Raw genomic sequence first — 14,106 nt, 5'->3', positions numbered from 1 at the left:
CATGGGGGCACCCAGCTCCTCCGAGCACCCAAAAAGGGGCTCGGGGGGACGGAACCGGGCCCTGGTGGCCATGCCCAGAGCCAGCAGCAGGTGTCACTGCTGCTCCGTGCACGGCACGGGGCTGCTTGCCCGGGTAGTGCCCCCTTCCCCTATTATTTTCTGCCTAAAAGCCAGCAGCAGGGAGCAGAAAGGCAAATATTTATATTTATATTATTTATATTTATATTTATATTTATATTTATATTTATATTTATATTTATATTTATATTTATATTTATATTTATATTTATATTTATATTTATATTTATATTTTTTATATTTATGTTTACGTTTACGTTTATATCTATATCTATATCTATATTTATAATGTGTTTTTTATTTAACGTTGCCTCGGGGTGCTGGCTGCATGAGCAGCTCCTAATGAGGACCCCGAGCTCTCCCACTGCCCTGGGGTTCCTCGTGGTCTCATGCACGCCGGCAGGAAAACTGTCTGAGGTCCCCCCCTCTTTGGGGGCAAACTCCGAGGGAAAAGGGGAAAAATGGCATTAGCTCCCGGTGAGCCGCAGGAGTTGCCGTGTCTTTGTGAGACGGGGAGCACGGAGCCCTCCAGCTGCCCAAAAAGCTGGAATCGGGTTATTTTCCAGCAACCCCGAGGCTGTCAGCGTGTGGCTGTGGCGGGACGAAGAGCAAAGCTCCGTCCCCGTGACCGCTGTGCAGCGGGGCCCGCGGAGTTCCCCTTTTTCTCTTGCTTGTTCTCTTCCAAACCTCCAGCGGCAGGAAACAGGCAGCCCTTTGTCGTCCGAAAACCAGTTCCTGGAGATGTCTATCAGCCCCTTTTGGGGGCCGTAGCTCGTAGCTTCCTTTTTCTATCTTTGGTTTTCCAGCTCGAGAACTTTGTGCTTTCTCCTCCCCGTGCTCGCCCGCCGTGCATCGCAGCCGTGCCTTGGCCACCCCGTGTCCCCCCCCGGTGGGCACCCAGCGAGGGTCCCCGCGCCCTGGCACTGGGATCCCGCCTGTGCTCCCCCACCAGCTGTGAAATCCTGAACGGAAAGGGCTTCAAAACAGAGGGAGACACATCTAGGGGGTAAAAGAGGGTTCTTTGTCCCCCCCGACTGATATTTCTGCCACCAATTTCTTCTCAGCCTCTCTGAAAAGGAAGCCCTTGGGTTGCGAATCGTGCTCGCTCGGGACCATTATTTGCATGTCCTGCTTTTGTAGGTAGCTTGGCCGTTTTAATTACGTCGCAGGACATCCGAATGGTTCTGCTGCTCCAACGAGCTTCCTTGCGTGCTAATTAGATTTAGGCCCTCGGTGCGATCGATAGATTCTCATCTCCGTACTGGCCGAGCCAGTCATGACCAGTAATTTACAGCTCTACTTGTTCCGAAATCAATACCGATTTGCTCCTCATTGAGAGGGCAGTAAAGCATGGGTGACAGCAGGCGCACTAAGCACTTGGCGTGGAAGAGGCTCCCTGGCTGGTCTTGGAGAGCAAATCCGGCTCTTGCCCTTCTGCTGCAGCAGGCGGTGTGTGCCCTGCATTATTTTCTCGGGGGGTCACGAGCAGCAAGCAAGGACGAGGTGGTGGGAGCCACGCAGAGCTGAGGACGCCCCCACGGCTCCCCTGGGGTTTGTGCGGAGAGGTCCTGAGGGTCCCTGCTTGCTGCAGGGCGATTCCTGGGCGTCCCAGCTCCCTCCCTTCAGCACACGGGGCTGTGATCCTCCCAGGGCCGGTCGTGTCTCACCCCCGTCCCCAGCCTTCCCGTGGACAGGATTGCCTTCTTCCCAGGAACAACAACAAAAAAAGAAAATAAATAAAAGCAAACTTTTACTATGTAACACTCCACTTAAAAATAGAGAAGCTACAATAAATAAATCCCTTTTGTATCCACTTTCAAGCCCAGCTTTTCAAAATCCCGCAGCTAGAAATCTCTTTATCTCGTAGGGCACAGCTAACGATGTAATTATGAGCTAGGATCAATGGCTTTCATGCCATCGGTGCCGAGCCTAAAAATAAACCGCCGCTCTTTCACTCGGATGCACAGAGCTGTGGCTAGCACCTCCCCCGGGCTGCTGGCCCAACGCGGGGCCATTGATGAGTGGCTTTGGGGTTGGAGAAATCTGCCAGGGGCTCGGAGAGAGCAGAAAGCCTGAAGGAGGAACTCTGCACCTCCACAGCCCATCAGCATTTTATTCTCTTAAATCTAGCTCCATTACCCATGTGCTCAATGATGGGTTGAGCCCTGCGGGTCCTTGCATATGGCTCGGTGCTGACGGTTTCTTCTGGTGCTGGCGGTTTCTTCTGCTCTTGTTCCCCGGGGTGGTGCTGGCCCCGAGCAGGAGAGGCTGGGGAAGGTGCCGGGCGGGAAGCGGCAGCACCTGCAAAATACGGGGACACAATTTAGCAGCTGCGTGAGTTCTGGGGGCTTTCTTGGGAAAACAAAAATCCCTAGAATAAATATCATCCCCTTTTTATTGCATGCTGCGTAATGGGAATATAACTTATTGCCATCGGAGAGCGGAGCGTTTGGCAGCCGCCATAAATCCCCAGTTCCAATTGACTCTGCTTGCACTTAAACAAAAGTGAAGGATGTACAGGCGAGCAGCAAGCACAATGGGAGCAGGGAGAGGAGTCCTCTGATTAATCACGGTTTGAATATTAACTGGGCGTAATGCTGATTTTCTTGTACAGAGGCCCCACAACGTGTACCTGTCTGCGGCTTACAGCTAACAAATGTGCTAAGCCCCGCTGTGTTTCAGCTGGGGGGGGGGATTTGGGGGGCTGGTCCTCCCCCGGGGTGGGCTGGTGATGCCCACGTCACCAGATTGCTGGGCAAAAGTGGCATTTAATTAGAAACACGCGTGCAGGTCTGGTCTTCCTCGCTGCGTGGGTCCTGGACAGCATCAGCCCTGGGCTCAGCAGCTCTGCCTGCTCGCAGGACACGGGCTTGGGCGAGCTGGTCGTCCCCGCGGTGCCACCTGCACCACAGCCACCTGGGCTCGGGTTTGGGTTCGATTCCAGCCCAGATTAAAAGGCTCTCCGAGCTCGAGCCAGGTTTGGGGGGCAGCAGCCAGCTGCAGGTGGGGCTGGCTTGGCAGGAAGCAAGCGAGCGGGTAAGGGAAAATTCTGACGGGGAAACCTTTGTAAGGCTAAAATTGAGGCCACAAGAGGAACTTGCGGCTGTGCTGAGTCAGAGGTGGTAAATTGCACCTTTGTGTGCTCCCGGTGGAGTTAAAGTTAGCTGAGAGCAGCTTGTTACGGATGGTGGGCCTCGAAGGAGGGGTGATGGGAGCTGAGCATCAGCGGGACCTCGTGGGGGCTGTGGCGGGGCACCACCGCTACGGGGGCACACGCAGAGCTGCTGTGTGTGCGCAGCCCAAGGGGTCGGCAGTGCACGGGGGGGGCCTTTAGGATGCTTTTTGGGGATGTTGGGAGATGAATGAGAGCAACTGGGGTCGGGCAGACGTCTCCGGAGGGAGCGCGGCGATGCACGGAGCAGGATGTGGCACCTGGGGCCGGTTGGAAACCGGAGCTGAGCGGGTTCTCTGGCTCCGTCAGGGATGTGGAGATAACCGGAGTCTCCTTACTGCTGGCAGCGCTGTGATAAATCCTTCCAGAAACTGTCAAAGCCAAAAAAAAAAAAAAAAAAAGGCTCGTCTCGATGACACCAAACCCGGAGAAGAAGAAAAGCTCCGGCTGATGAAAAGCTGAAAGAAGGGATTGTTGCCGGGTCAAAGGGAACTGCCACGGAGGTGAAGCTCTGGGGTTTATAGGCAGGGTGGGCTGGAGTCGAGAGCCTAAGAAATTCACGGGTGTCTCTGTGGCTTGGCTTTGTCCCTGGGACCAGGGTCAGCATGATTAATTAAAGGGCAGCCAGGCAGGGCTGAATAGCCGATTGTTATCTACCTGATAAGAGCCCTGCCATGGAAACCCTGATTGCTGCAGAAAAGCTCTCCACAGCCTCCGTGAATCGCTTCGGGGTGGTTTGTCCAGCAGGCTAACAAGGAGCGTGCCCCTGTTAAATCCGGAAGGTTCAGAGGTGCCACACGGATGCTGCCTGCCCTGGGGGGCAGCCGGGACCCCTGGGGCAGGATCCCAAACCGGAGCACGCAGTGCCGGGGGCAGCGGGGACATTGGTGCTGCCACCTGCCCCCCCCAGGGCTCGTGCTCGTTTAAAAAGGTGCCGTCCACCACCCCGGCACCCTGCCGTGGAGCTCTGCCACCCCAATAGATCGGGTCGGGGTGGGGGGCGTCGTGCTGTGGTGCTGCAGCAAAGCCGCCCGCTGGGCACGGGGACACGGCCCAGGAGGGGTCACCCGCAGCTGGGACGGGGACCAGAGGGACCCCTTCAAGGAGGCGTTGGCACAGGCCGAGCCTCGGCCTTGCTGCGCTCCCAAAGGCCAGGATTTTGCTCCAGGCTCGGCCAGCAGATGGGCTCGAATCGTTTCCAGGGCCTGGGGGCTTTGCTCCTGCCCCGTGCTGCGTGACGAGGCTGGGACCCACGCTGGTTTAGGGCCGTCCTGGAGGCTGAGGAAGCTTTTCCCACCCGACCTGCGGATCTGTATCTGTTATCCCCACAGGGCACGTCCTTACCACCCACCAGGACAAGAGACAAAGCCAAGTGATGCTCGTGTGCTGCTGGAGGTGGCGGTGTGCGGGACGTGCTCCTTGCACGGGGCCGCTCGCTCGGGCGCGCGCTGCGGACAAGGAGGTCTGGTCCCTTCCTCGCCCCCCCCCTCCGCCTCTGCCCATCTGTCCGTGCTGCTAGGAGAAAGGGAGCAACAATACGAGCGTGCCAGATTGTTCCTCGGTGAATGGCCCGAGCCGAACCGTCTGGAACAACGTCTGGAAAAAAAAGGAACAACGTTTCCCACAGCAGCGGCTTTTAAATATTAGTGCATACGGAGCCAAGTGTGAATAATTCATTCGAAGGGAGACATGAGCTCAGTTTTCTTATGCAACGGGCGGACAAAGAGGTGGAGTTTGTTCAGGGCAGGGAGAGCTGGCAGCGGGGGGTGGCACGGTCCTGAGCCCCCAGCTCGCCCGGATCACTGATTTGGGAAATTCCTTCCCCGCCGGCCACGGCAGCGCAGCCTGGCCCCAAAAAAACGCGGTGGTGTCTGCCCTTCGTTTGGCTGCCCTGAATTTGGAATTTGCTGGCCCGCAGACACGCTGGGTGTCGCTCCCGGTGGGAAGGAGACGCGCGAAGAAAAGTGCAGGAACCCCGTGCCAAAGGAAAAGCAAAGCAAAAGGGACAAGAGCAGCCTCCGAGGAGGTCCCAGACCCGGAGGAAGGTGGCTGGATGGGGAGCAGGCTGCCCCGGCTGGCCGCTGCACGGTCCCCGGGGTTACTGATTGCTTCCGTTTTACAGCCGGCGTCGACGTGATAATATTTGGCAGCAACATTAACACTGAAATACGAGCTGCGCCTGGGCCTTTTTATATTTAATCGTTTGCAAAATGACCCGGGGAAGGCGCTTTTGCCCTGGCGATCTGCATAATTGGCTGGCGGCGCTGCCGGCGGCGCAGGGAGGTGCTCGGGGGGACGCCACAGGGGACGGCATCGGCCACCCCGTGTCCCCCCGTGCCCCTGTCCTGCAGCCTCAGGGTGAGCCAGTGCTGTGAGGTCCTGTTAACCCTCGTTAGGTGGGGCTGGCAGCATCCTGCACGGGGCAAAGGGAGCAAGGAGGACACGGCTCGAGCGCTGCCGGCATGGGGCTCTGTTAGTCGTCAGGCTGCAGGGAGAAGGTCAGCGGGTCACCGCGGCCACCAGCCACATGCCCACCCTGTGTACCCAGCATGACCAAAGCAAAGCGGTCCCTAAAGCATCCCCTGTGCCCCCAGGCACCCGGCAGAGCAGCCCCTGTGCCCTGACAGCCCTTGCACCTCGCTGCTGGTGCCACTGGCAGCGCAGCTCCCTCCGTCCACTTCATCTTAATTTTGCCTCCAAGATCTACAATTCACGGTGGTTTTATTTTGCTTGCTCAGAAAACATCGCAGCATAAATCAGAAGCCGGCCGGCCCTCTGCTTGCTGCTCCCCACTGAGCTTTTTTTTTTAAGCTGGTGCTGTTTGGAGGGGCTGGGGGGTGGCACGGTGGCAGTGAGGAATTTCCCTGGTGTCACCGGTGGGTTTGGAGCAGCCCTGGCTGACCGTGCCCACTGCTGGCAGACCCTCGTCTCGACTGATTTCCAAGCCTTGTGTGCCATCCGTCGCGGCAGCATCCCAATAAATCCCGGTGGATGGCTGGCACAGCTGCTGGCAGCACTGGGGCGGTGATGCGGTGCATGCTGAGATGCCACCAAGGCCACCTTGACCTCCGGGCTGCCGCTGGCGATGTCCCAGCTCTGTCCTTCTCTGCAGGTCCTCGCTGCCGGGGGGAGATCGGGCTCTTTCCGTGTGGGTTTGGTTGCTGGCCGCTTGCTGCTCCAGGGCAGTTCTGGACACAAGGGAGGAGACCAGCGGCGCGGTGCAAACCCAGAGCCGTGCCGCAGCCCGTGGAGAGGTCAGTCCTCGCCTGCCTGGGAACGCAGTGACCTAAAAACCAAGCGCCAGGGAGTTTGTGACACCAGCTAGAGCGGGAAGGCGCGCGTCAGCACCAGGGGAGTGCATCAGCGCGGAAAAGGGCATTTTTAATGTAGCTCTTGTCTTTTTTTTTTTTTCCTTAGCTTTTAATTATTATTTGCTAGGCAGATGCTTATCGGGGTGAGGTGCAGCTGCTGCCCTGGATCTGTTACAGCTGGGCTCAGGGCACGGCTCTGGGAAACTCCAAAAAAACCTCGGCTGCGTCCGGCCACGCTCGCTGGCTCCGTCAGCGAAGGGGCCGTGCTGCAGCTGAATAATTCAGCTCTCTGCAGCGGCTCCGGGCCCGCCGAGCGTGCGGCACCGCTGGAGAATGCCAACGAGGCGGGAGCTGCAGAGCAGCAGCAGCCAGCCGCAGTTTGCACCCAGAAAGCCAAAAATTGAATTATTCCCCCCCCAACCTCCCCAACCTATGCCTGCAACTCGCCTGGGCCAGGATGCGGTGCTGGCACAGCAAATCCGCTCCTCGCTGCCCGCCGGGAGGTGGGGGGGGGACACGAGGAGGTTTTGGGGAGTACCTCAAGGGCTGGCAGGTCCCCAGGCGCCTGTCACCACAGTCCAAGATGTCCCCGCGAGGCTGGAGGAGGACTGGGGACAGGCTGGGTGCTCCCTGCAGCATCCCCGTGTACCTGTGCTGCCTGCTGGGCAGCGGCTTTGTGTCCTTCTTTGCTGGGACAAGGGGCAGCTGGGGACATCCCCACAGGGGGGACGCTCGTGGCATTGCAGGTCTGCTTCTGGGGCTGCTTCGTGCCCCCCCATTTCACGATGCTCCCCCATTCGGCACCGAAAGCTCCAGGGGTGGCAGGCTCATGAATAACAGGCTGGGATGGGAGGAGACAGAAAGCCTTCCTGGCCCTTGAGGGTTTCTTTCTGCAGGGTCCCGGCTCCCCGTGTCCCTGTGTCCCCGATGGGCACCGAACGCTGCCCACCGCCCCGCCACCGAGCCCCTGCAGCAGCTGGCGGGTTGCGCTCCCTTTCCTGGATTAACCGTAGGAAATAATTTACGGAGACTCATTAACCTAACGGTGGAGGCTTTTGATAAACTGCTTAGCCGGGCTGCGAGGAACACGGGCTTAATAAGTGCATGAAAAAAGGGAGGTCGGGACCCACAAGTGGTACCCAAGCGCAAAGGATGCTCTGCGCAGGGGGACCCCCCCTGGGCATTTTGGGGTGTCCCTGGGGTGTGTTTTCCACCTCCCAGAGCCCCTGCTCCCCTAACGGGGACCCGGGCAGGGGCAGCACCTTGGCATCATCCTGGCATCATCCTGGAATCCTCTTGGCCATCATATTCCCGCATCCCCAGGGTGACCCCGCTGCCTGCTCCCCATCCCTAACGACGTCTCGCTCTAATTACCACCAGGGCTGTTCCAGCAGGATGCGAACACCCTCAGCTCGCTTCTCACCTCCCCGCCAGTGCCGCAGCCTCCCCGCGGGCTCGCGAGGCTGCCGGAGGCTCGGCGGTGCCGCGAGGAATTCGGAGAGCTTCCTTCGCTGGGTGAAGCAGAAATGAGGCTGGGGAGAAGGACGGCCGCGCACGTACAGGAATTGTGCCAGCCTAGCAGGTTTGGGCAAGGAGCTCTGAACATGCTGAGGGAAGAGAAACGCCGGCGGCGGCCGAGTTTATGTCTTTTTGCAACTTTTATGTCTGAATCGGAATTAACTTTTGAGCCGGAAAGGCGCTAACCTCTGATAATGAAGCCCCAAATGCGTCGGTCCCAATGTTAGGTGTCACCCACACACACGTGCTCGGTCCCCGGCCCTATTATTTTAAATTGATGCAATTATTCATCGCGCAGAGTAATATATTTTTTGTTCTCCGGTGCCCAGCAGACCTTAAAGCAGAACAAATGCTTTAATAAAACCGAGCTGGTGCTTCCTGGAAGCCGGAGCGCCGGGTTATTAAGAACTGCAGTGCGAGGAGCAGGTTTGGGGCTCTTTAATAAATTATTGCCTGATATTTCTTTGTTGCAGCCTATCTATACGATCAGCAAATGTTTTCTGTTCACTGGTTTACTTTGTTTATTTCTTAATTAGGTTTAACGCCGCCTGTCTTGTGGCTAGGAAATAATTGTTTGATTAATGTGCCGGGATTTACGTTTTCATTAAGCCCCCGGACGGGTCCTGCACCAATTAGCTGCACCGCACCACGCAGATCCGGGACATCAGAGCTACGGTTTTAGCCCGTTAGGTACTCACGGCGATATTGATGGGTGATAATGGAGAGCGGGCAGGAAATCCACCTCTGGGCTGAGCGGGGGCACGGGGGAGAGCCCCACGGCTCCTCCGGCTCCCTTTTGGCTCCGAGCAGTGATTAAATGGCTTTAATTGATTCCTTCAATTTGGGCGCCTGCGTTTGGCCGCTGCGGTGAGCTTGCGGTGAGACCGGGAGATGTTTCCAGCCGGGGCGGGCGATCGCGGTGAGACGTGCCAAAAGGAGAGCGCCCGTGCCTTCCCGGGGGAGGGCTGGGACCTGCCTCTGCTCCCAGAGATTTGGGGCTTTTAATTAGCAATTAGTAACGAGGGTGAGGTTAACGCCTTCCTTTTGATAGGAATGAGCTGCCTGAGGCAGCAAGGTGACTTCTGCTGTGGGGGCTCCCATCACTCTGTGGGATGGGGATGGGATGGGGACGGGAATGGGATAGGGATGGGGAGGGGGTAGGGAGGGAGACGGGAATGGGATAGGGGTGGGGATGGGACAGGGATGGGGATGGGGATGGGATGGGATAGGGATGGGGATGGGATAGGGGTGGGAATGGGGATGGGATAGGGATGGGATGACAAATAGGGATGGGGACGAGATGGGAACGGGATGGGGATGGGACAAGGACAGCAAAAGGACTGAGAATGGGAACGGGGACAAGGTCAGGCAGAGGAGCAGGGCTGAGGACAGGGAGGGGACAGGGACTCTGCCAGGTGCCTCCTCCCGAGGGCTGGTAGGCAGATCAGCTGCTGGCCCGGAAGGAGACGAAACGGCTGCATCAGACAGCTACAAACGGGGCTGGAGAAGCTTTTTTTACTGGGGCAGAGCGGGGCTGACAGAGACCCCCCCCTCTCCCGTTCCTCCTGGTGACGTGCCAGCCCCCAGGCTGTGCCCCTGGCACTGCTTCCCAGCCCGTACCACCGCGGGCGCCGAGCTGCTGGGTCTGCGCTCACCCCGATCGTGGCTCCTTTGCGCTGGGCTCTGCTCACAAAAAGTAGGACACAGCCACACACGTGTCTGCTCGAGAGCCGCAATAATCTCCGGGGCCAGGCGGCTGGGGGCTGGCAGCAGCTTCCCCGGGGCCAGCTCATCCCAGGGGCTGGGGACTCCCCCGGGACCACCGGGACGGGGGCTCCCCGCGAACGCGTTTCCATCCAGGTCTCTCCTTCCTTCCCCACGAGCCCTCTTTCCACCCATGGGAAGCCAGGGATACAAAACACCCCCTCCCTTCCTCTCCTCTCCCCCCCCTTTTTTTTTTTTGTATTAAACCGCTGATTAATTCCCTCTTACTGGAGGGGAGAAGCCGCTCCAGATGACGGCGTGCTCGCGGCTCATCTGTAACGCACAAACGAGGAAACGTAAACGGCGGAGAGAAATAACAGCGGCGGGTTATGCGGCGGGGGGAAGCTCCAGCGTGTCCAGGACACAGAAATAAGGTGGCAGCACCTAGAGAAAACCCGCGGGTGAGGCAGTCGCCGTCCTGAGTGCGCCTGCAGGTGCTGCCCAGCTCCGCCGGTGAGCCTCGTGGGGCCGTGGTGCTGTGCCAGGACCAGGATCAGGATCAGGATCAGGATCAGGATCAGGATCAGGATCAGGACCAGAACCAGGATCAGGACCAGGACCAGGACCAGGAACGGGACCAGAACAGAACCTGGACAAGGACCAGGACCAGAATAGAACCCGGACCAGGACCAGAACCAGGACCAGGAACGGGACTGGGACCAGGACCAGGACTAGGACCAAGACCAGGACTAGGACCAAGACCAGAACCAGGACCAGGAACAGGACCAGAACAGAACCTGGACCAGGACCAGAACCAGGACCAGAATCAGGACCAGAACCAGGATCAGGACCAGGATCAGGACCAGGACCTGGACCAGAACCAGGACCAAGACAGGGACCAGGATCAGGACCAGGACCAGAACCAGGACCAGGAACAGGACTGGGACCAGGACCAGGACTAGGACCAAGACCAGAACCAGGACCAGGACCAGGACCAGGACCAGAATAGAACCTGGACCAGGACCAGAACCAGGACCAGGAACGGGACCACTACCAGAACCAGGATCAGGACCAGGACCAGGACCAGGACTCATGCAGATCCAAGCAGTTTGCAGCAGACAGCCCCAGGGCATCGCTGCTTTGGGAACAGGACGGCACCAGCAAGGCGGCTCGTGGCTCGGTCAGAAGGAAGGAAGCTCGGGGCTGAAGCTGCCGTCATCCAGGAGCTGCTTTTGCAATTCCTGCCGAAAAGCAGCTCCTTCGTGTTTTTACCAAGTGGAATTTTCCTGGCAGTTAATTTGCAATGTACCGCCGGCCTTTCTCACACCAGGGAATGGCTGAAACAGTCATTCCTTTAATACAGGAACAAGCAGACCCAGCCTTTATGGACTTTATTCTCCCTTCAACGCATTAACATTAACAGGAATTAGCTGCAGAAGTCTCCCTGGCGTCATTTGGAGGAGGGCAGCCCTTGTCGAGCGCTGCTTCAGGGCCACAGCTCCCAGCCAAGTGCCTAATAATAATAATAATAAAAATAATAATAATAATAATGATGATGTGCCTGCCTTTGAGGTAAGGGGAATGGCCCAGGACAGCACGGGCCAGGCTTGTTTCTTTTGCAAGGAGCCAGGAGAGGAAATTTTGCCCCGCAGGGAAGCCATGGCCCGACACACACAAGGACAAGGTCTGGGACGGTCGCATCGCCCACGAGCCGTACCCCACAGCCCCTTTTCTCCAAGGCTTCATCCCGTGCTCTGGATGGGTCTGGGATCGCTCCTGCACAGACCCATTTCCCCTCACAGAGGACGTTCGGCCCTCATGCTCTAAGCCGCCCTCTGCCCGCCGCAGAGGATGGTGAAACAGGGTGACGATGGGGATTTCTGGAGGCTTCCACGGAGGCTTTGTGCATCTTTGGTGCAAACGGGGCTCGGGGAGGGCAAGGAGCTTTGGCGCCGCAGCGCCTGGCTCGGCCCGGCAGCAGGCAGCTCAGGCAGCATCGAGCACTGAAGGAAGGCGCCGAAATCGCGCAGCAAAGCCACGTTTAGCAATTCAGCCTCCAGATCTGCTCCTCCACTCAAGCACCGGGATGCGCGCACGTGCAGGTGGTTTCTCCGTTCTTCCTAACCGCCGAGGAAGGGATGGGGAAAGGACGTGGGACCCCGTGCGGGTCTGGTCCAGCGGGGCAGGACCAAGTCGTGCCCACGGTGATGCCCGGGAGCACCCACGGCCTCCAGCTGAGCCCCCACTGCTTTGGGAAGAACAAAAGGGTCACCAAGCGTTGCGAGCAGCCTCCCAGCCCTGCTGTACACCCGCCCCATCCGTGAGTTACTGCCCGCGGGGCTGCCCTGTGCCCGAGCCGGGCTGGGTGCTGCCGTGGGGCAGGGGGCAGCACCCCGGCTGTCCCCCCCGCGGGGACCTTCCCCCATCCATCGCTGTCCCACGGGGGTTTGATCACTCGTAGCCTGTGCCCGCGACACGCAGCGCCCTGATTTATTGCCTCGCCGTGGAGAAACTGCTCGCTGGGAGCCCTCATGCACCACTCGCGCCCGCGGTGCTCAGGGCCTTAAATACAAATCCAGAGCCAGCAATTAGCGGAAGAAATACGGAATTAATCTTGTGCTGAGGTTTATCGGGTGGACCCGCTGCGGTGGGTTGCAGCAAGGAGAAGGGCAGAGGCTGCTCTCGAGGTCCCCGCGATGCTCACAGAGCCTCAGGACGCCCCAGAAGGATTTTCGCCTGCACCGGCCCCAAACCTTCAAACTCTGGGCCCAAAATCACCGCAGGGCTGGGGGCAGCCCCATCGATCCTGAAACACCCCAGGTCCCAGGGCACGGCAAGATCCAGGCAGATATGAAACGGTTGCAGATGTGGAGCTGCTGCCCACCCTCTGGCACGACCCCATCCGTCCCCTTGACCCCGTCCGTCCCCTGGTGTCCCGAGCTGTCCCCTGTCCCCTCGTCCCCAGCCGTCCCCTCCTGCTGGCCCACCCCGGCGGAGCGGCGGCTCCTCATGATGTGTTTGTAGGGCAGGCTGATTTATGCCCTGCTCCCCCAGGACCCACTGACAAATGAGATGTTGTGTTTCAGGAGTTTATCCTGGGGAGCAAATAAATAAACAGAGAAACGGAAACCTCATGAATTTTTTAAGGAGCTTATCAAAATCTTTTCTTCTTCCCTTTTCCCTAAGGCAGGATGGCTGAAAGGGGAGCCAGCCCCTCGCTCTGCCTTCTCTGCACTCCTTTTCCCTTCAATCTCTTAATCGTCTTGCTTCCAGCTCTAATCCACATCGTTGCCTCTTACTTAATTATTTTTTTTTATTCCCCCCACTCCAAATAATCACAAAAAAAATGCCAATATATGGGAGGCCGCGTTCGCCCTGGCCACGCCGCGTGCCTGTGTGGAAGGCTGTCTCACCTGTACAACATCCCTCTTCCTTTTTTTTCCTTCTTCTTCCCCAAATTTCCCCCCAGTTCATAGCCAGGGGGCACTTCTTGCGCTCGTAGGCAGCCCACGCTGCTGCACTGCGAAGGACAGGAGATCCCATCACTCCCGGGAGGCTCCCATCCCCATCACTGGCATCCTGATGAGTTAATTAAGAAAAAGCAGGGCACGAGAGGTGCGAGCCCGTGGGGACAGCTCCCGGAAGATGCAGTCTCCGGGAGAGATGCTCATGGGTCCCAGGGGGGCTGCTTCCCAGGGGGCCGGGAGATGCTGGTGCTGGGGACGGTCCCCGGGGAGCCTCAGCTGCAGGATGCAGGGCTTGGGGTGCTCAGCTCGTGCCCACCTCTAACAGAACCCCCAAATTTTCCCCAAATTTTGGCATGCCCAGCCCCCCCCCAGTTCAGCTCCTTCGGCTTGCTACTGCTGAAGTCGTAACGATGCGAGATGGGAATGGAGAAGAAGAAGAGGAGGATGGGCATCTGCACTGCCGGCAGAAGCTCATTAGTTCGCGGCGCCTGGTTTTTCCAGGCTCTGTTTTTTTTTTTTCTGGCCCCCATCGCTCAGGTTGGCCGGAGCGGGGACAGGCACCGGGAGCTCGAGATCTGCTGGGTGTTGACTTTTCATCAGCTGCTCCCCGATAACGTGGCCCCGCTCCCCCCCGGCGTCTGGCAGGGACACCTCGGGGACAGCGGTGATTTCGGGGACATTTCCTACTCCCTGGTGCACGCGTCCTTAGCAAGGATGTAAGGAGCGGGTGACTCAAACGGGTCGCCACCACCTTTGTGACCCCCTTAGGGCATCACTGGAAGCTCCGGACTCATCCTCGGGAGGAAGGCAGAGCCCCCCCTGCCCCTCTCCAGCCCCAGCAGCCTTGGGTTTGGGC

General features: G+C 58.3%; 1 long non-coding RNA gene across 1 annotated transcript; it reads right to left on the bottom strand.

Moving 5' to 3' along the window:
* Nucleotides 1-435: 435 nt before the first annotated feature.
* On the bottom strand, nucleotides 436-9,204 carry LOC310883749. The gene is made up of 3 exons (XR_014573718.1): nucleotides 4,602-9,204; nucleotides 3,511-3,621; nucleotides 436-2,379 (listed from the first exon to the last, which is right to left on the bottom strand). It is a non-coding gene; the product is annotated as an uncharacterized lncRNA (long non-coding RNA).
* Between the last annotated feature and the right edge of the window lie 4,902 nt (nucleotides 9,205-14,106).

Source organism: Anser anser, assembly GCF_964211835.1.
Source record: "Anser anser genome assembly, chromosome: 18".
NCBI classification, from domain to species: Eukaryota; Metazoa; Chordata; class Aves; order Anseriformes; family Anatidae; genus Anser; species Anser anser.
This window is presented reverse-complemented; position numbering and strand designations above follow the sequence as displayed.